This window comes from Salvia splendens, chromosome 19 (assembly GCF_004379255.2).
Source record: "Salvia splendens isolate huo1 chromosome 19, SspV2, whole genome shotgun sequence".
Classification (NCBI taxonomy): Eukaryota; Viridiplantae; Streptophyta; class Magnoliopsida; order Lamiales; family Lamiaceae; genus Salvia; species Salvia splendens.
The window spans coordinates 13,292,562-13,318,320 of NC_056050.1; the positions used below are offsets into that span (position 1 = coordinate 13,292,562).

The 25,759-nt window shown below is 36.6% G+C and overlaps 1 long non-coding RNA gene across 1 annotated transcript; it reads left to right on the top strand.

Annotated features, from left to right (window-relative positions):
• Window positions 1-247: 247 nt before the first annotated feature.
• On the top strand, window positions 248-2,022 carry LOC121779515. The gene is made up of 5 exons (XR_006045834.1): window positions 248-315; window positions 411-473; window positions 957-1,045; window positions 1,290-1,382; window positions 1,837-2,022. It is a non-coding gene; the product is annotated as an uncharacterized LOC121779515 (long non-coding RNA).
• The last annotated feature ends 23,737 nt before the right edge of the window (window positions 2,023-25,759 follow it).

A 25,759-nucleotide genomic window follows, 5' to 3' on the forward strand; every position in this document is an offset into this window, starting at 1 on the left:
AAATTTGTGGCTTGAAATCAGTGAATATATATTAACATAATGTTTTTTCGTAGAGACAATCTTCTAATCAACTCAGGCTTGCACTAGTTGCTGATTATTTTTTCATTGCCATGAATTAATAATTCATGAGAGTAGTATGTATAGTGAAATCTTCTATCCAGCATGTCTGAGATGGTTTTGGACCAGTGATTGTTTTTTGAATCTCTTTTGTTTGTATAACCATTTCAATTAATCTGTGACGCAGTTCGGGGTATCACAAGAAATTGTCTAGCTTCTTCAAGATCTTAGCAACTAGTGCAGATGAAGATGGCAACCGTATGGAGTGGTCCATTCTTATACCTCCATATTGTGCTTTTCTTGACATCTGAGCTTCATTTCTGATCAGTTCCAGTTTAATCAATTTCTGTTAGGTCTATGTGTCAACAGTGCAGTCACGGAGATATCCAGTGACCGGTGTGCAATTTCACCCAGAGGTATTATCTATTGAATAAATCAACCTTTTCAACACTACTGCATACACTTTTATATCTGGTAGGCCGTTTGCAAAATATCCTCATTTCAAAGCAAATCACTGCACTTCATTTAGAAGCATGAACTTTCTGAAACCTGAGATTATACAAGGATCAATAGCATCTACAGATTCAGCAATTCCTCATTGGAGGGGAGAAGTTTATTTTGACATGAATCATGAATGTGACTTTTATTGACCACATTTTTTCTCAAGGCCCATTTCACCTTTTGCATGATAATTTCAACCTAGAAAATTTGAAAGATATTCATCAATATAGTGTTTTGGAACATCCTAGGTATAGTTCTTGTCCTTCATTGTCGAGCGGATTTATTCTTTTGCAATCATCTATGTTGTAAGAGTAGCTAAGAAAACATATTTTGCTGTGTGTATTTATTGAAGTGATAATGTTTGGTTTGAAATGTCACGTTCCACATATCTGGTCCAGAAAAATGCTTTCGAATGGGGCTTATCAGGGATCCCACACTCAGAAGATGCAATTCAAGTCTCTCAACAAATTGCTAACTTTCTTGTAAGGTACAAAAATATTCAGCCCGACGAAGTATTTTGTCAACACATACGATACATATGATTTCAAAGATGCCAGTTTTTCTAACATGTTAATTCTGATCAAACCCAATAGATATGATTTCAAAAATGCCAGTTTTTCTAACATGTTAGTTCTGATCAAACCCAATAATAGTTGTTGATTATGTATGTGTTCATGTTTGCATCAACAAATTGAAAATCTCCCCTATTAATTGTGTCTCCCATTTCTCAGGGAGGCCAGAATGTCCTTGAACAGGCCATCCTCCCAGGAAGTTCTTGACAACCTCATATAATATTACACTCCCACTTATTGTGGAAAATCTGGGTATCTCTATCTACTCTCTCTCTCTATCTATCTATCTACCTACCTACCTATCTAAAAACTAATTCTATAATAGTACTATAAACTAGGAACTATTTTCAATTCATAGATCATTAAGATTTTTGGTAGAATCATCACTCTGATAAATGAATCAGTGCCTGGATTTGAATCTCATAAGAGTGAAAATTCATTTTTTTTAATTTATCCCTTATCACATTGAATTCTTCATGTTTCACTACGAATTATATCGAAGAAGTGTATATTATATAGTTGTAATATCTCTCTCTCTCAAGCGCTTATCTCTGAAACAAACAAAAAAAAGTCTCTTACTTACCATTTTGATATATTGAAACCTTTTATTTTAGGATTCGGTTGATGTGAAATGAATGTACTACTAATAAATAAATAAATAATAAATAAGTAAATAGGTTGGTTGTGATGGTTTGGGATTTTGCAGGCGAGGGTTTGATGAGGTATATATTTTCAGCTAGTAGGCGGCTGGATTGGATAATCAAGCTCCGGATATTATACGTGACGTGTACATATCGTACTGTTAAATCAAGTCCACAACTATTTAATACACATTAAAACAATTATGCCCACTAATATTGGACTTTCAAGCTATTTATGTATGTGAAGTACTATTTACATTACATATATGGTAGATCCGAATAAATTCTTCCTCTAGGAATTGATAACTAAAATGGATGATGGTTTTGCATGGCATCTAGTTATTATAATATCATAATATGGAAAATGCATTAACATGAAGATGTTCATTGTACTAACTTGCAATTTTTCATTCCGTAAAATCAACAATACTGTTGGTGTTGGGTATCGGTGGTACACACCCGAACTCCACATTAGTATGATATTGTCCGCTTTGGGCAAAGCCCTCACGGTTTTGCTCTTGGGATACTCCCCAAAAGGCCTCATACTAATGGAGTTGGGGTAGCCCATTTATATGCTTGCAACTCTTGTCTATTCTCCGATGTGGGATATGGTTTGCTTCACCACAATCCTCCTCTCAAACCAAGACCACCAGACCAAGACCACATGTCTGTGCCCCCATGTTACAGGTCACCAGGTCACCACAAGTCTTGGTCGAGCTCACGGAGAGACATCGGAGAACTTGCAAGCGCAACCCACCGAACCCCGAGCCACACAGGCCCAGCCCCTGAACCAGGGCTCTGTTACCACTGTTGGGTATCGGTGGTACACACCCGAACTCCACATTAGTATGATATTGTCCGCTTTGGGCAAAGCCCTCACGGTTTTGCTCTTGGGATACTCCCCAAAAGGCCTCATACTAATGGAGTTGGGGTAGCCCATTTATATGCTTGCAATTCTTGTCTATTCTCCGATGTGGGATATGGTTTGCTTCACCACAATCCTCCCCTCAAACCAAGACCACCAGACCAAGACCACATGTCTGTGCCCCCATGTTACAGGTCACCAGGTCACCACAAGTCTTGGTCGAGCTCACACAGAGACATCGGAGAACTTGCAAGAGCAACCACCGAACCCCGAGCCACACAGGCCCAGCCCCTGAACCAGGGCTCTGATACCACTGTTGGGTATCGGTGGTGCACACCCGAACTCCACATTAGTATGATATTGTCCGCTTTGGGCAAAGCCCTCACGGTTTTGCTCTTGGGGTACTCCCCAAAAGGCCTCATACTAATGGAGTTGGGGTAACCCATTTATATGCTTGCAACTCTTGTCTATTCTCCGATGTGGGATATGGTTTGCTTCACCACAATCCTCCCCTCAAACCAAGACCACCAGACCAAGACCACATGTCTGTGCCCCCATGTTACAGGTCACCAGGTCACCACAAGTCTTGGTCGAGCTCACGGAGAGACATCAGAGAACTTGCAAGCGCAACCCACCGAACCCCGAGCCACACAGGCCCAGCCCCTGAACCAGGGCTCTGTTACCACTGTTGGGTATCGGTGGTACACACCCGAACTCCACATTAGTATGATATTGTCCGCTTTGGGCAAAGCCCTCACGGTTTTGCTCTTGGGATACTCCCCAAAAGGCCTCATACTAATGGAGTTGGGGTAGCCCATTTATATGCTTGCAACTCTTGTCTATTCTCCGATGTGGGATATGGTTTGCTTCACCACAAATACGTATGCCATTCAATTGGTCAAAGATTGATTCATGCAATACTACTCCCTTCCCTTCGTCGGTGTCTCATTTGAGTTCATGTATTGACATGAAGATGTTCATTGTACCAACTTGCAATTTTTTCAATCTGTAAAATCAACAGTACGTAGACCGTTCATTTGGTCAAAGATTGATTCACACAATATTATTTCATTTGTCCCCTTTAGGAGTCTCATTTGAGTTCGGCATGAATTTTAACAAATTTAAAGGAAAGTGAGTAAGAAAAGAGAGTGGAATGTGAGTTTATTTTTATATATTAGTTTTATAATAGAATAAGAGTGGAATAAGTTACTAGAAAGTGAGTTCCATCTAATATTTATAGTAAAAGTAGACTCCTAATGGTGAATGGAATAAAATGGTAAACTGAGATTCCTAATTGCGGATGGATATAGTATAAACTTACCTAACTTTTTGTTGCTTAAATTACTTTGATCACATCCTCCATTATTGTAGTCACGTTTTCAGTCCTTTTCTCAAAAAAGAAAAACAATAAGAATAAACTTAAAACGATAGCGATGGTGAAAAAAGTTGAGAAGTTGACCACCAAAATGAAATTCAACGCATTTCGTCTATCTAGTTTGATTTAAAATTTTCTATACATTCATAAATATCATAAATATAGATGTAATCAAATGCAAAATCTAAATTTTGTACAAACATAAGTTGACATTTTTTGTTATTATTTTATCCTCTACTGATATTTTCTAATGTTCCAAATCATAATTTAGAATTTGCGTAATGTATAGAATTTGCATTTCATCGTAACCCTACCTCAATAAATATATATTGTGTTCATTCACTACAACTATTTTCAGTGCGCAGTGGATTGTGTGGATACAAACCAATTATTCAGTCCAACATAATTTGAACATGATAGATTTATCACATAATAATCACTCCTATAAATGCTAAGACGAATTTTATCTAAGATTAAATTAGTTTTTTTTGTTATTGTTTAGTTACCTATATTATGTACTGTCTTATATAGTTTTAATAAGATATTTGGTAGATAAGATTAAAATTAATATCAATTATAATTTTATTAACAAACTGAAAAAATTAATCAGAATTGATTAGTTTCACTTATTAAAAATATGAATAAATGTAACATACTTTGGGAATGAAAATAATTAGGGCAATAATATGATTTATCAATTAATGACAAGTTTAGTTATTTAATTGTGCTTACTTTTATTTATTTATTTATTTAGATAATTTAATTGGCATGTTAATTGTGATTTATTAATTCAAGGTTTGAGAAAAATTAGACCTTTATTGCTTGAAATTTCTAAAATGTAGACTAATCTTTGGTTTTAGGATGAAATTCGGATGCCTAAAACCTAATTAGACCCAATCTTTCATCACTGTTTACCCAGTACCATTGCATCTGTCTTCTTCTCTTGATTTCTCTATTTCTCTATTTCTCTTTTGTAAAGTCTCTGCCGTGGGGTTGGTGTGGCTTTTCTTCATTCACTTTTTAAGATGCATGATTTTCAAGCATAGTACACAGCCTGGTTGCCTATCAGGTGTTTGATTTTATTCCTCAAAGAAAATGAATGGTGGAAGTAGTGCCTCTGTATATAAGCTTGTTGGTGACAATTACAGTTATTGGAAGTTTTTTATTTTTTTTTTATTTTTCTTGTGTAGAAAAAATTGTATATATATCCGGATTTGTGGAAGTTATTGGAAGTTATTGGAAGTTATGTATGGAAGCTTACCTACAAGGACAGGATTTGTGGAATTTTATATCCGGTGAAGATGTACTTCCGGAAGATACACCACAGAATGGAGAAGCGAGGAGAAAGTGGAAGATCAAGTGTGGCAAAGCTTTATTTGCTTTGCGGACGTCGATCAGTAAGGATTATATTGAGCATGTTCTTAATGTGCAATCACCCAAAGAAGTGTGGGAGACACTTGACAGATTGTTCACTCAAAAGAACATGATGAGGCTCCAATTTCTGGAGAACGAACTTGCTGGGACGATTCAAAATAAGCTAACGATTTCAGAGTATTTTCTGAAAGTCAAAAGCTTGTGTTCTGAAATTTCAGAATTGGATGCAGAAGGTGTTGTGAAAGAAGCTAGATTACACCGCTACCTTATTCGAGGATTATGTGACGAGTTTATGCCATTTATCTCTTCAATACAAGGGTTGGGTAAATCAACCATCCATCATAGAATTGGAAAATTTGCTATCAAACCAAGCAAATAATTGGTGGTAACAGCCAATCTTCGTCTCGTGCTGAAGAGGTTCTTTATGCAAAAGACAAAGGAAAGAGCAAGTTTACAGCTAAATCTCCATCAGCTGTGGGTAACTTTTTTTAAAGGTGAAGGGCATCCGAAGAAATCTTCTCCAGAATGTTATAGATGTGGAAAGCTAGGACACATTAAGCGCAATTGTCGTGTGAAAGTGAAGTGTGAACGGTGTGGGAAAACTAACCATATTCAACGCAATTGTCGCACAGATTTTGCTAAAGAAGGAGCAAATGTGGCTTACGAACATAATGAGTATGAACAACCAAAGTGGGATCAGTGCTTATCCATTTAAGATATGTGTCAAGATTAGGGCTCGGGAAAAATACAGAAATACCGAAATACCGGCCTTATCGTACCGAAAAAATATCAAAAATACCGAATTTTTGGTATACCGTGACTTTTGGTACGGTATGATACCTTACCGAAAAATTTCGGTAAGGTAACGGTATGGATTTTCAAATACCGCGACATACCGCTGCATACCGAAATTCGGTATATACCGTAAATTAAGGTATATACTGTAAACTAAGGTATATACCACAAAAATTTAAACACAATTATATATAAAATATATTTTATATATTTTTAAATTATAAAATCTATTGTGAAATATAAATATAATTATGAATAAATTATATTTAATTTATTTTTAAAATTATAAAATATAAATAATATTCTAAAACTCTAATTTTCTATTTTAATTGATGTTGAAAGTCAGGTATACCGAACTTCGGTATGGTATATCGAAAATGAGGTACGGTATCGGTATGGAAATTCGTCATACCGAAAATAAGGTATACCGAAGTTCGGTATACAGAATACTTTTATAAGGTAAAGGTATGATTTTTTCGCATACCGTATTTACGGTAAGGTATACGGTATGGTGGTTTCGGTAAGGTATACCGTACCTACCCACCCCTAGTCAAGATAAGGTGCCAAAACCAGTTTCAGATGCTGATACAAGGGCTAATGTCTCTATAGACTACAACTATGAATGGATCATTGATTCGGGATACTCTCACCATGCAACTGGAAATGATTCTCTACTCTCATGTGTTCGTCCACACAATCAAAAGAAGGTTATTGTGACTGCAGATAATTCACTACACCCTGTGGTAAATGAACGGCAATTCTGCATCGAGAAGGATGTCTCTCTTGATGATGTTTATCACGTTTCAGGCTTGAAGAAGAATCTAGCATCAGTTTCTCAAATTGCGGATTCTGGGAGGTATGTTCTTTTTGGTCCACATGATGTGAAAATTATTTCCAACATTAAACATCTTGATGCTGATGTTCTTTTTACGGGAAAGAGAAAAGATTCACTGCAAATGAAGCATATATTGAGAAAACAAGTCAATATGCTAATGCTACACTTCGGCATGCTCGATTAGGCCATGTTGGTTTTCAGTTATTGCACAAAATTTCTGAAAAGAAGCTTCTAGAGGGTGTCCCTCAGTTCAAGAAGATTTATCCAGATGTTGTTTGTTTTGGTTGTCAATACGGAAAATCACATCGTCTCCCGTTCTCAAATTCAAAGAATAAAGCTTCTGCCGTGCTGCAGCTAATTCACTCGGATCTGATGGGGCCACAAAAACACCAAGTTATTGTGGCTATCGTTATGCGATGATTATTGTGGATGATTTTTCTCAATTCTCAGGGGTCTTCTTCTTAGAACAGAAAAGTGAGGCATTCTCCAAGTTTGTTCAGTTCAAGGAGCAAGTGGAGAAAGAATTTGGGTTGAAAATTAAGTGTCTGCGCACTGATAATGGGGGTGAATTCATGTCTGATCAGTTTCTTAATTATTGCAAAGAAAATGGTATTCGATGTCAGATAACTTGTCCCGAAACTCCACAATAAAACGAAGTTGCTGAGCGTAAATTGACACATCTTACATCCATTTGCTTATCATTGATACATGCAAAGAACCTTTCGAGAGAGTTATGTGCAGTGGCAATTCAGTCCGCGAGTTATGTTGTGAATCGGTTACCTTTGTGGCCAGGTACGGAACCATGCCCCTATGAGCTATTATACCATCATAAGCCAAATGTGAGTCTGTTTCGAGTCTTTGGTTCGATTTGTTATGTCCATGTGTGTCTAATAGGACTAAGCTTGAACGAAGGCAAAACGATGTATTTTTGTTGGCTATGTCACTCACAGGAAAGGATGGTGTATGGATCCAGAAACAAAGAAAGTCGTTGTCTCTCGTGATGTTGTGTGATGAAATTTCATCTGATCACATTGGTGCAAATGATAAAAGTATCACGGCTGATCTTCTACCCGTTTGTGGCGATGCTGAATCAAATGATAAGAGGAGCATCACTACTTCTTCTGGAGAGAATGTTCAGCAATCTGAGACGATAGAGGCTGGAGCTCGAAGGTCTGACAGACAGAGAAGACCACCTACTCATTTAGCTGACTATGAAGTTGAGGTAAATCTTTCATCAATGATTTATGCCTTTCTAATGGGAGAATCTTGTGATGATGAACCAAAATCTTATGATGATGCTATAGACGATCCTAAATGGGTAGTTGCAATGAAAGAGGAATTTTTTGCTCTAATTAGGCACATGGGAACTTGTTATGAGGCCAAAAGATATCCATCCTATTACTTGCAAATGGGTATTCAAATTGAAGAAGAACGTCGATGGCACAATTGATCGCTATAAAGCTCATCTCGTTGCTCGTGATTTTTCTCAAGAATATGGTCAAGATTATGATCAGACATTTAGCCCTGTTGCTAAAATGGCAACAATTCGAATCATTATTTCTCTAGCTACTTGTAAAGGATGGAGACTTTGGCAACTAGATGTGAAGAATGCATTTCTCTATGGAGACTTGGATAGAGATATTTTTACGGAGCAGCCCGCTGGGTTTATTTCGAAAGAGTTTCCTGACTATGTGTGTCGTCTTAAGAAGTCATTGTACGGCCTCAAGCAAGCTTGGTATGGTAAATTTCTCAATACCTTGAATTTTGTGGTTATAACTCTTCTAAAACTGATTTTGGCTTATTTATCAAGAAAACATCATCTTCTTGTATAATGGTTCTTCTCTACGTGGATGATATGATTATTACGAGTTATGATGATACTGAAATTACTCGTCTTCAAGAGGCTTTGTCTGTTCATTTTGATATGAAAAGTTTGGGAGGAGTAAGTTGTTTTCTTGGCCTAGAAGTGACAAAGTCAGATGGATTTTTTGTCTCGCAGCAAGGATATGCCTCAAATTTATTGGATCGTTTTCGTATGCGGGATTCAAAGCCAATGACTACTCCTATGGAATCATACTTGAAGTTAGCTAAAGATGAAGGAAAGTTGCTGGAAGATGCAACACTCTTTTGTCAACTTGTTGGTAGTTTATTCTACTTATCTATCACAAGGCCTGGCATTTCTTTCTCCATCAGAGTAATATCTCAGTTTATGGGAGAGCCGTGAGAGCCTCATCTGATTGCAACAAAGCGAATTCTTCTCTGAATTTTGGATTGCATTATAAACAAGGAACTACATTCTTATTGAGTGGTTTTGTAGATGCAAATTGGGCTGGTGATATAAAGGATAGACGCTCAACAACAGGGTATTGTTTCGATACGGGATCAGCAGCAATCTCGTGGTGCAGCAAAAAGCAAAACACGGTTGCCCTATCAAGTTGTGAGGCTAAATATGTGGCAGCATGTATGGCTATTCAAGAGTATGTCTGTCTCAAGAATTTTCTATGACTTGAAGTATCCGGTTCTGATTCATTGTGATAACGAAAGTGCTAATTATCTTGCTTAAAATCCAGTGTTCCATGCTCAAACAAAACACATTGAAGTACATCATCCTTTTGTTTGGGAAAAGGTTTTGAATCAAGAGATCGATTTGCAGAAGATAAGAAATGAAGATCAAGTTGCTGACATTTTTACGAAGGCACTTGGCCGAGCTAAACTTGAATAATTCTGAGCTGCTCTTGGCGTTGTTGATATTAAGTTATCACTAAGGAGAGTATTGAAAATAGTGAAACTTACGAGTGAGTTGAAGTAGTCCAAGTTCTGTTCAATTTATTTAGGATTTACGTTTCTGTGTTTTAGTTAGTGGTATTCTATTTAGCTGATTTAGTTTTTAATTAGTTAGAATTTTATGGGATTCATTTTCTCTATTTAGACTTTGTAGTTGCTGTCATTTATCTATCTACAAATTGACAGAGCAATAAAACGTTTACGGTTCTCTCTACTCTCTTGTCTTCCTCTATATTTTTGCTTCCATATTTTTTTTGTCTTCCTCTATATTTTTGCTTCCATAGTCTTGCTATTTACTGAATGACGAGGTCTCAGTAATTGTTATTTCTTAATCATTGTTGACATAGCATTGAGCATACGGTATTGATTATGCACTACTCTGATTTATCAAATGGTGCGAATTTTTCGCAATCCAAGAATGCTGATATCTTGGGTGGTGGTGATCAATGTCTAGAGGTGCTAGTATTGTTATTGCAATGAACCGTGTGCTCGGTGGGTCTAGTTTGATAATATCCTCAAGAGCTGTTCGAAAAAGGTTTTATTAGAAACCCAGCCGGTTAAAATTTATTCCAGAATAAGAAATAAAGATTTTGAACTAGACAACTCTTAGAAAAGATACTATCAATTAATTAAAGCCAAATAACAGACTTAAATTAATTAATGGATATTTATATCTTAAACACGAGAAATAATAAATTAAAGAGGTAAAGCCCAGATTATTCGTAATTTGGGATTGAACGAGCAGTCAATATTATTTTAACTTAGTGACTGATAATAATATTATGTTGGACTTGTATTAAATTATGGGTCAATTTAATTAGTAAAAGACTAATAGGTCTGACCCAACTCCAACCTCCATGGATCCCTAATCAGGCCCATCATAACTCTATATAAAAGGAGATTAGAAAGAAGATTTAATGATTAATTATTGATAATTTTCATTTTCCCCTCTTCGAAGTGAACGCGTTTTTCAGCTCTCTCCATAACTGAAATTTTGTCTTCTTCTGATCAAGCCATTTTCGATTATGACAAGCTTTTCCCACCCAAAGGTCATTCTCTGAGTTTGGGATACAAATTAGAAGGTTCGTGGTTGAGTACGAAGAACATCGCGTGGAGAATGCGCAAGCAAACATCGATTCTTTGGAGAATCAGATCGGTAATCCTAAACCGTAGAAATTCATGAATTAGGGTTTAAATTTCTTTTACATGAATTATTTGCGTTCTTGTATGCAATTATGTGTTTAACATGTGAGTAATTGATCCCATAATCAGTCAAATAGATCTGTATGCATGATTTATTTGTTTATGCATGTCTTCCGCTGTATAAGGGGCACCAAACCCCTACAATTGGTATCAGAGCCAATTTTAGCTCTGATTATGTGGATTAATTTTATGTTATGTGAATTGCTTGAGTGCATGATATTCTTGGTTTCGTCTTTTTTATTATTTCTGTCAAAATTTTGAATAGAAAAAAAACGCGATGATTGTTTGTGCGAAGTGCTGAATTGCATGACGCATATTTTGTTGTCGAGAATCAAATAAGTATTTTTTTTGTTTGAATCAATTTGTGTGATGGGATTTTATATTCCTACATAATCATTCTGACTGCGTTTGGTACACGGAATTGGAGGTTTAGAATAGGATTTGAAGCCTTCAATTCCAAATCCAGTGTTTGATATTATACAAATTCTTAGATTTGGAATTGAATTCCAATTCCAAATCCTCAAATTCCACAATTTGAAATCCATATCAATAGTACTGAAATTCCAAATATTAACACACATACACATACACGTCACACACTACACACATTTCACACACTACACATATTTCACACTACACACACTTCACACACTTCACACACTTCACACACTAACACGTTTCACACTACACACCATACACACACTGTACACACTTCACACACTTCACACACTACACACACTTCACACAGTACACACATTTCACATATTTCACATATTTCACACATTTCACACACTTCACACATTACACACATTTCAAATATTTCGTTCACTATACACATTTTCCACAATACACACACTTTACACACTACATAATTTTTCACATATTTCACACACTACACAATTTCACAAACTACGCACACTACATAATTTCACAAGCTACACACACTTCACACACTACACACATTTCACATATTTTACACACTACAACTCTACCCATACTACACACATTTCACATACACTACGCACATTTCACACACTACACACATTACATACACTTCAACATTTCACACGTTTAACACACTACACACACTTCACACAATACACACAATTCACACACTACACACACATCACATATTTCACACACTGCACACACTTCACACACTACACTTACTACATACACTTCACACATTTCACGCACTTTACACAGTTCACACACCACACATTCGAACTGTGCGTAGTGTGTGAAATGTGTGTAGTGTGTGTAGTGTGTATAGTGTGTGAAGTGTATGTTTTGTGTGAAATGTGTGTAGTGTATGAAATGTGTGAAGTGTGTGTAGTGTATGAAATGTGTGAAATATGTGAAATGTGCGTAGTGTGTGAAGTGTGTGAAATATGTGAAATATGCGATGAAATGTGTGTAGTGTGTGAAATGTGTGTAGTGTGTGTAGTTTGTGTAGTGTGTGAAATATGTTTAGTGTGTGTAGTGTGTGAAGTGTGTGAAATGTGTGTAGTGTATGAAATATATGAAATGTGTGTAGTGTGTGCACTATGTGTTTATTTATCAAACAGGTGAATTCAATTTCTAATCAATTCTCATTTTACCAAACATAGGATTTGGAATTGAATTATAATCCAATTCCTTCTAATTCAATTCCATAGAATTTCAATTCCAATTCAATTTCAATTCTGTACACCAAATGGAGCCTCCGTGTAATGATGACATGGGCTTGATCTTATTTTCTACTCCTTCACTCCCTTATAATTTGCCACCATTTGACCCGGCACGAGTTTAAAAAATGTAATAGAAAGTGAGTTGAAAAAGTTAGTGGTATGTGTGACGACCCGAACTTTGATATGATAAGTGTAAGAAGTGACGGCTAAATATGTATATAAATAACAATTGAAAACTGAATTTTGATTTTTACGAACTTGAAGCCTTATGTAGTTCTATGATAAAGTTGTGAGTTCAGGGCGAGCCATGTAGAAAGTTTCGTTGTCAATTGTTAGTTGTCGAAGTTGTCGCCACCAATTATAATAAATTCTTAACTCAGATAAAATATTAACCCCAAATATATATATATATATATATATATATATATAACTTTTGCATATGCATGTTCGAAAGCTCCATATAAATCAATTATGCCTAAGCTACGTGTAACATCCAAATGTTGTATATAAATAGGTATATGTCCCTCATTTTCCCCACCTTTAAGAAAAAAAAATAATGAATAAACTAATTAATAAAAAAAATATTATTGTATGCCAAGTATAGCTTTGATGAGTCATAAGCTAAGAATAGGATTTATTAGTCATATTTTGTGGACTCATCAAAGCTAAGAGAGTAGGATTAATTAGTCAATAGTACACGTTGTCCATGAACACTTGTATATATATGAATCTTCCATCTACATTTATACCTCTTTCACTAAACAAAAAACCCATGGAGGTATAACTCATGTGCCGGGATTTGAAGTGAAACAAGAAGCAACACCAAGAAGGGAAATTTACGAAGAAAGTAACGAAGGGAAACGAAGGATCTTTTCCTAATAGTTGGACAGTAAATAAGGTGAGCTTTATATCCTACATACTAATGTGGATAAAAATCCCAACGTAATTTCGAGATGAGTTTTGGTGAAAATCCAAACTCATGCTCGTCAATGTTATTATCCCGTCATAAATGATTTATGCCTATCTGCCTTGGTTATGCCAAATATGTTATAATCGAATTCGGGTTCAAGTAAGGCTGAAAACCTTGCTTGGACTAGTGTACACAAATGGACCGTGAGCCGTTGGCCGGTCATGTGACCGTCGTGGAAGGTGGCCACCTTCCCGGTACACAAATGTTTAGATATGGTAAAGGAACTTAGACCGCGGTTGAACATAAAATTTTAGCAAGCTCGGGCCTTTTAAGTAAAAATCCATGAGTGTTAATGTGATGACGTGACAGTACTTTCAAATGTATAATTGTATCTTTCGGCACTGTGTTCATTGAGTACTCCTGTACTCAGCTCTGTATGTATTTATAAATGTGCAGGTTGAGCTGCAAAACGGTGAAGCAAGGGTGTTGAGAGAAAGTTTTTTTGAGTTTGATCTAGTAAGACCTCTGAGGTTGTTTATGTCTGTATACATAAAACCGTGTTGCTTACTTCCGCTGTGAAAGCTATAACTACTAATCCTATTTTGCATCATAACGTTATATTTGGATCCTATATAAACTCCTACTCAAGTATTCCAGGATGTAGTACATGATATTTTGATAAATCCCCCGTTTGAATTTGTACTTGTTATTGCTCATCCCTCTTTCTCATCCCCACTTCTCTTAACCCTTCCCTTTTAGTCACGAATTTCCATACTATACTATCCTTAGGTAGTGCGAGCGTGACAGAGTGGTATCTGAGCAAGTTCTTTTCTGCCTTGAACCGAAGTATCATTTTCTTTTCATTTCTCTGTTTAGACTCTTTTCCACTAGACTGTAAGGTGATCAACTCTCAACACTCTCACCTATCGCACTCAACTAGAAGAATGGTTCAAAAGCCAAGTTATGTAATTAAGGAAAGGAAAGAATAAAGAACGAGAAATCGGGTCAAAGAAGAAAATAAGTTATTACCATCTTTCGATTTTCTGAGTGAAAAGTAACAATAAATGGAGGATTATAACAAGTAGAAAACAACCATGTAACAAAACTTAAGTATGGAATCTTGAGGCAATAAGATATTATCATATCTCTTCATAATTTATTTTAATATCACAGATATAGATATATTTATCTGGCACGGAGAGATGTGAATTGATGAATGTTTTAGTGTAGATGGCCCCTTTTCGACTTACTGCTAGGATGAGAACTTCACCGATACAAAGCCCAGAAGATATAATAGAAGAGTACGAGGAATGTGCTATGCACTTTAATGAAGATCTAGGAGAATTTCTTGCTCGGTTTGGCTAGCTCTGGAGACGGGCCCACCGGTATGGGGTTGATGATATGGATGGGATTTCACGACTTGTTAGTCTACTACCTTCTACTTGGCAGCAATGGGCTAGGATGATCTCCAGGTATTATATTTTCTATCGTAGGCCACGCTTTGTGTACACAGGTGATTTCCTCCGCTTCTTAGGGGAAATTCAGTTGTGTTACACTGTTTACAGACATGCTCCTCTAGGGCCATATATACTACCCGGTGACCCCATCCCAGCAGGAGGATCTATACTTTCGGGTCAGCCGAGTATCGTGCCTGGTATGATGCCACCGTCTCCTTGGCCAGTTACTCGAGGACATAGGGCACGATATGAGGCTGAGCCAGGCCCGTCACGACCACTGTCGGATGAAAGAAGGTGGTCACCATTGAGGTGGTCACCAGTGAGGATCCCTGAGGCCCAGGCACCTATGGAACATGCTACAACGACAGACACGTCAGCAAAGAGACGTAGACGGGGTAAGGCCCCAGCTTGTACTCCTATCGACTTGAACGATCAGCCAGCTACGGTGGGTATTGGTCGTTTACAGCCTCTACCCGCGACCCCACGCGTATCTCCAGTTGAGGGAACTTCTCCGGTCTCTGTTTACCACCCGCCGACTTCAGAGGAGCTCAAGTTTAATGCCTGGATATTTAGTCATTTTGATGAGATGACTCGTGGACGATATAGGCCAGGAGGGAGTCGCATGACTGCCATCGTCATTAGCAGTTCTGATGATGAAGACTTTGAAGAAGAGCCAGAGGAAGAGCCAGAAGAAGGCCTGACCTGCAAGTCAGAAGCCAGTGTCACGAAACCTACAACACCTTAGTAGTAGAGTAGATGTGATCATTGTACTTATCCGAAACATACCCGTTGTGAGACTGTTCTGTTATGTGTTTTTGTTTTGTGTATAGTAGCTACTACTTTTTGTATGATGCATATATGGGTACATGTATTTCATGTTTAGGTTTTGACGATGTTTCAGATAGTAGCATGATGCTTGTAAAACTATATTTTGTACAAAAAGTCCTTTTGGTTATCCAAAAAGGAAATTTTCACATGTATATATAAGTGTACATATTTTCAATGACTTCATTATCCTTATTGGTATTGTTGATTCGATTGTATTGTTGAATAATTTTAGTCCGACACAATACAAATTGCGTTTATTTATTTATTTATTTATTCATTTTATCAATCTAAATGGTTTTATCACATATACATATACACGTAAAGACTTATAAAAAAAATGTTTTGTCAATTTAGAATGCCACCAATGAGAGTTGGACGACCTCGAGGGAGAGGGAGAGGAAAAGGAATTGGAATAGTGTCACCACCCGAACATGAAGAATTTGAGGAACAACGCGAAATAACTCCACCACCCCCACCACCTCAAGTACCGGATCGAAGAAAAGAAGAGATTTTCCTGAAACAAAAACCACCAATATTTGATGGTATGGGTGATCCGACGGATGCAGAAACTTGGATACGCATAATTGAACGCATTTTCAACTTATTTCACTTCACAGATCTAGAGCGTTTAATTTGTATGCCATTCCAATTAAAAGGGTCGGCAGATTACTGGTGGGAGGCACGGAAAAAAATAATGGGGGCTCAAGAGTTAACTAATATGACCAGGGAGCAATTCAAGGAATGATTCTATGAGAAATATATTCCCAAAAGTTACCGGAAGAATAAGGAAATGGAATTTTATAATCTGAAACAAGGGAGGATGTCAGTAACAGATTACGAGCGTATATTCATTGACATGTCTAGATATGCCCCAGATCAGGTTAACACGGAGGAGAAAATGGCTGAAAAATTTTGTGGTGGGTTAAGACATGAAATAAGAATGGCACTGGCAAGCCACGGTGGGTTATCTTATTCTGAATCTCTTAAACGAGCGCTTGCCATTGAGTCAGCAATGCCAGTAAAGAAACCTATGCCTAGTGTACCACCGCCACGTGCTCAAATTCAAAGTCCAGGAGACAAAAGAAAGTGGGATGGTAATCGAACTCAATATGAACAAAAGAAACCGTGGTATGGCCAAGATCGTGCGCAAAACTTTCCGAGACAGTCTACTTTCAATTCAGCGGGAGGCCGGCCAAGTCTCATTCCATGCTCCAATTGTAACAAGATACATAATGGGATATGTAGAGCCGGGACTAAGCTTGTTATAAATGTGGTAAAATTGGTCATTTTGCTAAAGATTGTCCAACCAAGTCTTATGGAAGGGGGTACAGGACCCTATCCACTAGGACAACACTCCCTGCTACGGGCGGTAAATGCACAACCTCAGAAAGATCAGCAACAACCCCCACGATGTCCGCAACACCATCAAGTGAGGCTTCCAACACAGGCCAGGGCCTACGCACTGAGGCGGGGGCAGCCTGATGGAGAAAAAGGAAATCTGGCAGGTATGGCCATGCTACTTGACATGCCTGTCATTTTGTTATTTGATACTGGCGCTTCACATTCTTTTATATCGGACTCTTGTGTTGATACCTTGAAACTGCGTACTGAACCAGCTGAATATAAAATTAAGGTAACCTCACCCGTCGGAGGAATTATAGAAATCACTCGAACTTGCTCGAACGTAGAAGTCTTATCGGGGGAACATAGGATCCTAGTTAGTAATTTAAAGGTCCTGAAGATGTGTGATGTTGACCTTATACTAGGAATGGATTGGTTGGTTGAAAACCATGTCACCATCCAATGCAAAGAAAGAAAAATTTTCTTTCAAAACACAAGCGAAGAACGAACAAGTTTCTATGGGGTCACCATGAATAAATGAAAATCCATAATCTCTGCCTTACAAGCAACAACATTAATAAGAAAAGGGAGTCCCGCTTACCTCGTTTACCTGAACGAGGAACTTAAGAAAAAAATGGAAATCGGGGATGTGAACGTCGTGCGTGAGTTTCCAGACGTGTTTCCTGATGTTCTACCTGGGTTGCCACCTGATAGACAACTGGAATTTAACATTGATTTGGAACCTGGATCTGCCCCAGTATCGAAAGCACCATACCGGATGGCGGTAAAGGAGTTGGAAGAACTCAAGATACAGTTACAGGAACTCATGGACCTAGGCTTTATCAGACCTAGCACATCACCATGGGGAGCTCCTATACTCTTTGTCAAAAAGAAGGATGGATCGCTAAGAATGTGCATTGACTATCGGGAACTAAACAAGCTAACACTTAAGAATAAATACCCATTGCCGAGGATAGACAATTTGTTCGATCAGCTCAGAGGTGCTAGTGTATTCTCCAAAATGGATTTAATATCTGGCTATCATCTGTTAAAGATTCGGCCAGAAGATGTACCCAAAACGGCTTTTCGCACCCGATATGGTCACTATGAATTTTTAGTAATGCCTTTTGGATTGACTAATGCCCCTGCTGTATTTATGGATCTCATGAATCGCGTAGTCCATCCTTATCTGGATAAGTTCGTCTTGGTCTTTATAGATGATATACTCATCTACTCGAAGGGTGTAAAGGAACATGAGGAACATCTTAGAGTTGCATTAGAAACCTTGAGGACTGAAAAGCTCTATGCAAAATTTAGCAAATGTGAATTTTGGCTAAATGAGGTGAACTTCCTTGTACACTTGGTAAATGCGGAAGGCATTCGAGTAGATCCGGCAAAAGTGGAGGCTATACAAAACTAGAAATCACCAACCACCCCTAATGAAATTCGAAGCTTCCTTGGGTTGGCCGGCTACTACAGAAGGTTCATTGAAGGCTTCTCCAAGATTGCTAGGCCAATGATGCAACAACTTAAAAAGGGCATCAAGTTTGTGTGGACATCAGAATGCGAACACAGTTTCCGACTACTGAAGGAAAAACTAACAACAACTCTGGTGTTAGCAGTCCCTGAATCAGGAACAAACTATGTAGTTTACACTGATGCCTCAAAGAATGGGTTGGGTTGTGTGTTGATGCAAAATGGGAAAGTAATTGCTTATGCGTCACGACAACTGAGGCCCCAAGAGATGAATTACCCAACGCATGATTTGGAATTAGTCGCGGTAGTACATGCTCTGAAAATATGGAGGCACCACCTTTATGGAGTTCGATGTGAGATTTTCACTGATCATAAGTGTCTCAAATACTTCTTTGAACAAAAGGAATTGAATATGCGACAGAGAAGATGGCTTGAATTAGTGAAAGATTACGATTGTGGCATAAACTACCACCCAGGCAAGGCTAATGTGGTAGCCGATGCTCTTAGTCGAAAATCTTAGCAATTGGCAGTGGTGCTCACTCAAGAAGAAGAACTATGGCGAGAATTCGACAAAATGGGGCTGGAAGTAGTACAAACACCTGAAACAGTGGAAGCAAGGATTGCCACCTTAGTGATGGAACCAGATTTGAGAACTCAAATTATAAACGCACAAAGACAAGATGACATCATGAAAAAAATTCGAGCAAACGTACGATCTGGTGATGAAAAAGGTTTTAAGGAAGAAGCAGACAACGCTCTCACCTTCGATGGAAGAATCTGTGTGCCCAATAATGACGAGCTCAGGAATAAGATTTTGAGTGAAGCTCACGACACCCCGTATACTGCCCATCCAGAGAGCACCAAGATGTATCAAGATTTGAAAAAGAAATTTTGGTGGGATGGTATGAAAAGAAGCATTACCATGTTCGTGGAAAGATGCCTAGCATGCCAGCAAGTTAAGGCACTACACCAACGACCTTATGGGAAATTGCAACCTTTAGAAATTCCTGAGTGGAAATGGGATCATATAATAATTGACTTTGTAATAGGCCTGCCTAAAACCAAACGAGGAAATACCGCTATCTGGGTTATCATTGACCACCTTACCAAGTGTGCTCATTTCATTCCCATTCATATCACTTATGGGTCAGAGAAGTTAGCTCAGTTGTATGTCCAAGAGATCATACGCCTGCATGGAATCCCGATAACAATCACATCGGATCAAGATTCGAAATTCACTTCAAAGGTTTGGAAAAGCTTCCAGAAGAAACTGGGCTCAATACTAAATTTTAGCACAGCATTTCATCCACAAACGGATGGACAGTCAGAAAGAACGATTCAGACCCTAGAAGATATGTTACGAGCAGTCATACTGGATAAGGGAGGTAGTTGGGAATCCGTTTTGCCCTTGATAGAGTTTGCATACAACAATAGCTACCAGGCGACCATTGATATGGCACCATACGAGGCATTATATGGAAGGAAGTGCAGATAGCCACTTTACTAGGATGAAGTTGGTGAAAGGAAGATGCTTGGTCCAGATTTGATAAATGACATGATTGAGATCGTGAGACAAATCCGATTGAGAATCAAGGAGGCACAAGATCGGCAAAAGTCTTATGTCGATGCACGTCGGACGGAGTTGAAGTTTAACATCGGAGATAAGGTATTTTTGAAGGTATCCCCTTTTAAAGGGATAACTAGGTTTGGAATCAAAGGAAAATTGAAGCCACGTTTCATCGGGCCTTACGAGATTCTTGACGAAGTAGTCCCGGTGGCATATCGTTTGGCATTACCGCCAAGCCTTGGGAACGTACACAACGTGTTTCATGTGTCTCAACTCCGGAAATATGTTTATGACCCGAAGCACATAATCCACTATGAAGAGGTTAGTCTAACACCAGATTTAAACTATGAAGAGAAACCTATAGCTATCATTGATCAAAAGATACAACAGTTACGGAATAAGTCAATATCAACAGTGAAAGTTTTGTGGAATCACCATGGACAAGAAGAGGCAACATGGGAATTAGAGAAGAAAATGAGAGAACAATACCCAGAAATGTTTATGTATAAACAAACAAATTTCGGGACGAAAATTTTTTTTAAGGAGGAGAGGATGTGACGACCCGAACTTTGATATGATAAATGTAAGAAGTGACGGCTAAATATGCATATAAATAACAATTGAAAACTGAATTTTGGTTTTTACGAGCTTGAAGCCTTATGTAGTTCTATGATAAAGTTGTGAGTTCAGGGCGAGCCATGTAGAAAGTTTCGTTGTCAATTGTTAGTTGTCGAAGTTGTCGCCACCAATTATAATAAATTCTTAACTCAGATAAAGAATTAACCCCAAAAAGAAAAAAATATATATAACTTTTGCATATGCATGTTTGAAAGCTCCATATAAATCAATTATGCCTAAGCTACGTGTATCATCCAAATGTTGTATATAAATATGTATATGTCCCTCATTTTCCCCAACTTTAAGAAAAAAAATAATGAATAAACTAATTAACAAAAAAATATTATTTTATGCCAAGTATAGCTTTGATGAGTCATAAGCTAAGAATAGGATATATTAGTCATATTTTGTGGACTCATCAAAGCTAAGAGAGTAGGATTAATTAGTCAATAGTACACGTTGTCCATGAACACTTGTATATATATGCATCTTCCATCTACATTTATACCTCTTTCACTGAACAAAAAACCCATGGAGGTATAACTCATGTGCCGGGATTTGAAGTGAAACAAGAAGCAACACCAAGAAGGGAAATTTACGAAGAAAGTAACGAAGGGAAACGAAGGATCTTTTCCTAATAGTTGGACAGTAAATAAGGTGAGCTTTATATCCTACATACTAATGTGGATAAAAATCCCAACGTAATTTCGAGATGAGTTTTGGTGAAAATCCAAACTCATGCTCGTCAATGTTATTGTCCCGTCATAAATGATATATGCCTATCTGCCTTGGTTATGCCAAATATGTTATAATCGAATTCGGGTTCAGGTAAGGCTGGAAACCTTGCTTGGACTAGTGTACACAAATGGACCGTGAGCCGTTGGCCGGTCATGTGACCGTCGTGGAAGGTGGCCACCTTCCCGGTACACAAATGTTAAGATATGGTAAAGGAACTTAGACAGCGGTTGAACATGAATTTTAGCAAGCTCGGGCATTTTAAGTAAAAATCCATGAGTGTTGCTGTGATGACGTGACAGTACTTTCAAATGTATAATTGTATCTTTCGGCACTGTGTTCATTGAGTACTCCTGTACTCAGCTCTGTATGTATTTCTAAATGTGCAGGTTGAGCTGCAAAACGGTGAAGCAAAGGTGTTGAGAGAAAGTTCTTTTGAGTTTGATCTAGTGAGACCTCTGAGGTTTATGTCTGTATACATGAAACCGTGTTGTTTACTTCCGTTGTGAAAGCTATAACTACTAATCCTATTTTGCATCATAATGTTATCTTTGGATCCTATATAAACTCCTACTCAAGTATTCCAGGATGTAGTACATGATATTTCTCATCCCCACTTCTCTTAACCCTTCCCTTTTAGTCACGAATTTCCATACTATACTATCCTTAGGTAGTGCGGGCGTGACAGTATGTGTGTCCTACTTTTATATATTAGTTTTATACTCCCCCCGTCCCAAGTTACTTGAGTCGTGTTTCATTTTGGATTTTCCCAAGTTACTTGAGTCATTTCGTCATTTCTCTTTTTGGCTAAAAACAAAACATCTAATCACTCTTACTTTATTCGTACGTTTACTTTACCCTCTTTCATCTCCCTTACTTTGTTCTCTCTTTTACTTTATTTAATTCACTAAACAAAACTTTTTTAAATCTCGTGCCGAAAAGAAACGTCTCAAGTAACGTGGGAGGGAGGGAGTACTAAAATGTGAGTGGGAATGAGTAAGTGGAATGTGAGGTCCACTACCAAAAATGGTAAAAGTGAAAGGTGACAAATTTTTAGGGACGGACGAAAATGGAAATAAGTGACAAATTTTCAGGGACGGAAGGAGTAATTGATTAACCTCTTTTGGAAATTTGGTTGTCGTGAATTTGGATTCTAAATTGAATTGGGGTGAACATGCATTTATCAATATCTATGTAATCAATTCATGGAGAAATCAATTCAGCTTTGCAACATACGAGCACCGCGAAAGTGGCTGCGCAGCAGTGGAGACGATCGGAGGGCAGTCGGTGTTGAAGCAGACTGCAGGTCCTCGTGAGTCCACGTGCAGCAGCTGAGATCGGACATCAGCGAAACTTTCCAAAGTAGTTAGGGTTCCCTAATCCTTGAAACTAATTTTAGAGTTAATTTCAAGATATAATTTAGAATAAGTTTTGAATATATCAATTTAATTGGATTATCTAAAATTTAATTTTTTAATTAAATTATAGATTAATTGGATTTTTATCCTTATTTTAAGGATTCAGATAGATTAAATTCTATCTAGATAAATCCTAGATAAATTAGTATAATAATAATTCATTTTTTTTTCTATTGATTTATATAGATTTAATTCTATGTGAATAAATCCTAGATAGACTAGATAAATAATTAATTATATTTAGATTTTATCCTTATTTTATGGATTTAGATATATTTAATTATATCTAGGGAAATCTTGGATGAATTTGGATGATAGTAATTAAATTTATTCATGTGGATTAAGATATAGCTTATTCTATCTTGGTGAGTCCTATATAGACTAAAATAAATAATAATTAAGTTTGTCCTTATCTTGTAGATATTGATATATATAAATCTATCTAGAATATATCTTAGTAGATTTGGATAATTATAATCCATGTTTATCTTTATCTTGTGGATATTTATGGAATTAATTCTATTTAGAAAACATCCTAGTAGATTTAGATAATTACATTTATCTATATCTTATAGATATTGATAGATTAATATCTATCTAGAATATATCTTAGAAAATTTAGATAATTATTAATTCAGTATTGTAATTATCTTTTAGATTTAAGATAGATTTAGTTATATCTAGTTAAATCTTAGTTGAATTAATTAATATTAATTCTAGATTATCATAATCTTATGGATTTAAATAGATCTATTTCTATTTAGAAAATATCTTAGATAGATTTTGATAAAGATAATACAAGATAATCCTTATCTAATTGGATTTTGATAAAATTAATTTTAGCAAGGATAAATTTGATATATCAAAGGTTCTTATACTAAACAATTTAAGATTTCCTTTAACCTTAAAATGATTGAATTTTATCTTCAATCTTATGGATTTGGAGAGCTTTGTTTCTATCCTGAAATATCCCAGTATGATTTAGATAATGATAATTCAAGGCCAGTCTTATCTTGAGTTTTATGATTTGATTTTATCCATGTAAAATCTAGAATAATCCTAAGACGATTTTGATAGATTCAACTCTATCTAGATAAATCTTAAATTAATTTGGATAACCAATATACAAGACAAATCTTATCAAATCCGAAAATTTTTTTTGGATAAGATAAAAATTAATTATTTAATTAAATCTTCCTAGATTTATTAAATAATTAAATTAATTATATAGTGCGATTAATCACCATGAATTAAATGTACTTATCTGTTTATTTGGTGTTAATATGTTTTAAATGGATTATCTGCCTTATCTACTTATGTGATAATTATGCAAAAACAATGTTTAAAATGACTTAGCTATAATTACAATAGTGCATTGTATATGGTCTATATGTGAAGCAGTTTCTAATATTATCACGACCCAGCCTAGTGGGAGCAATAATCCTACGAAATAACAGGTTCATAAGATTAGACTTCTTAATAATAAATTGTTTAAACTAGAAGCATGTTTCTAATATTATCGCGACCCACCCTAGTGGGAGCCAAAATCATGTGAAATTGCAAGTTTATATGTTTAAACGTATTTATAATATAGCTATGGAATTTTGTTAGTGGCGTACGACCTTTCCTAGAAGGAGTATCAAAACAGAAATGAAATTTCTAAGTGCGAATATTTATGGTAAAAGCTTAGCAATATTTGGCGGCCATGCCACCTTAGTGGTCTCTGGACAATTGATTTATATTGTGACCAGAAAATTGTTGGAATCCGAATTTGTATGACCTCCCTAGAGGCGTACTTATTTTGGTTTTGGCAGTTGCGAGATACATAAATTGTTTTGTGGTTTTTTGCAATTATGTACTCCCTCCGTCCATAGTAGATGTCACACTTGGGGTTTTGTACGTGATTTTAGGAGGTGTTGTTTTGTGTGTTAAGTGGAAAGAGAAAACAATATATTTATATTAATGTGAGATGGAACTTTTTCCAAAAAATGAAATGTGACATCTTTTGTGGAACAAACTAAAAAGGAAAGTGTGACATCTACTATGGGACGGATGGAGTATCAAGCATAGGATGTGATAAATAGTTTTATTCTTCTCAGCCAAAATTCTTAATAATATATGCAAACCTTAAAGAAATCAAACTCGAGGCCAAAATTATGTAGACTGAAAATATAAAATTTATAAGATACTCATTTCTGAAAACTTAATGTTTGTATTCACCAATTCATGTCCTCCATTTCCTTTACAAAATTCTATAAAGAAAGTTCAAGAATGCATTTCATGCATGTACTTGACAAGTTCTTTGAGATAGAAGGTCAAACTACTTTCTTTGAAGTAGTAAGACACATCTTGGTATATATTGATGAAAGAGGAATATTCAATAAGGACGATGTCCAGATTCTATTAGAATATCCATAAGAGATAGAATGTTTTGAGGAATCTTCTGATTAAGTTACTCAAATAGTCTCTACACTCAGTTAATCGCCAAATGTAATAGGAAGTGATTATATGAAGGTTGTTACTGAAAAGTTGGAAACCTTAAGTATTATATACACTTAATTACTATTGGAGGAAGATAACATGATAGTTTACGAATTCATTAAGGCTACATCATTCCTATGTCTTAGTTCAATCGAACAGAAGACTAGCAATGAAAGAGGGAAGAGTTGAATTGTCATCAATGGCTGTTAAAAGCAAGAAAGACAAGTAAATTAGGTGAAAGGGCAAAGAGAAGAAG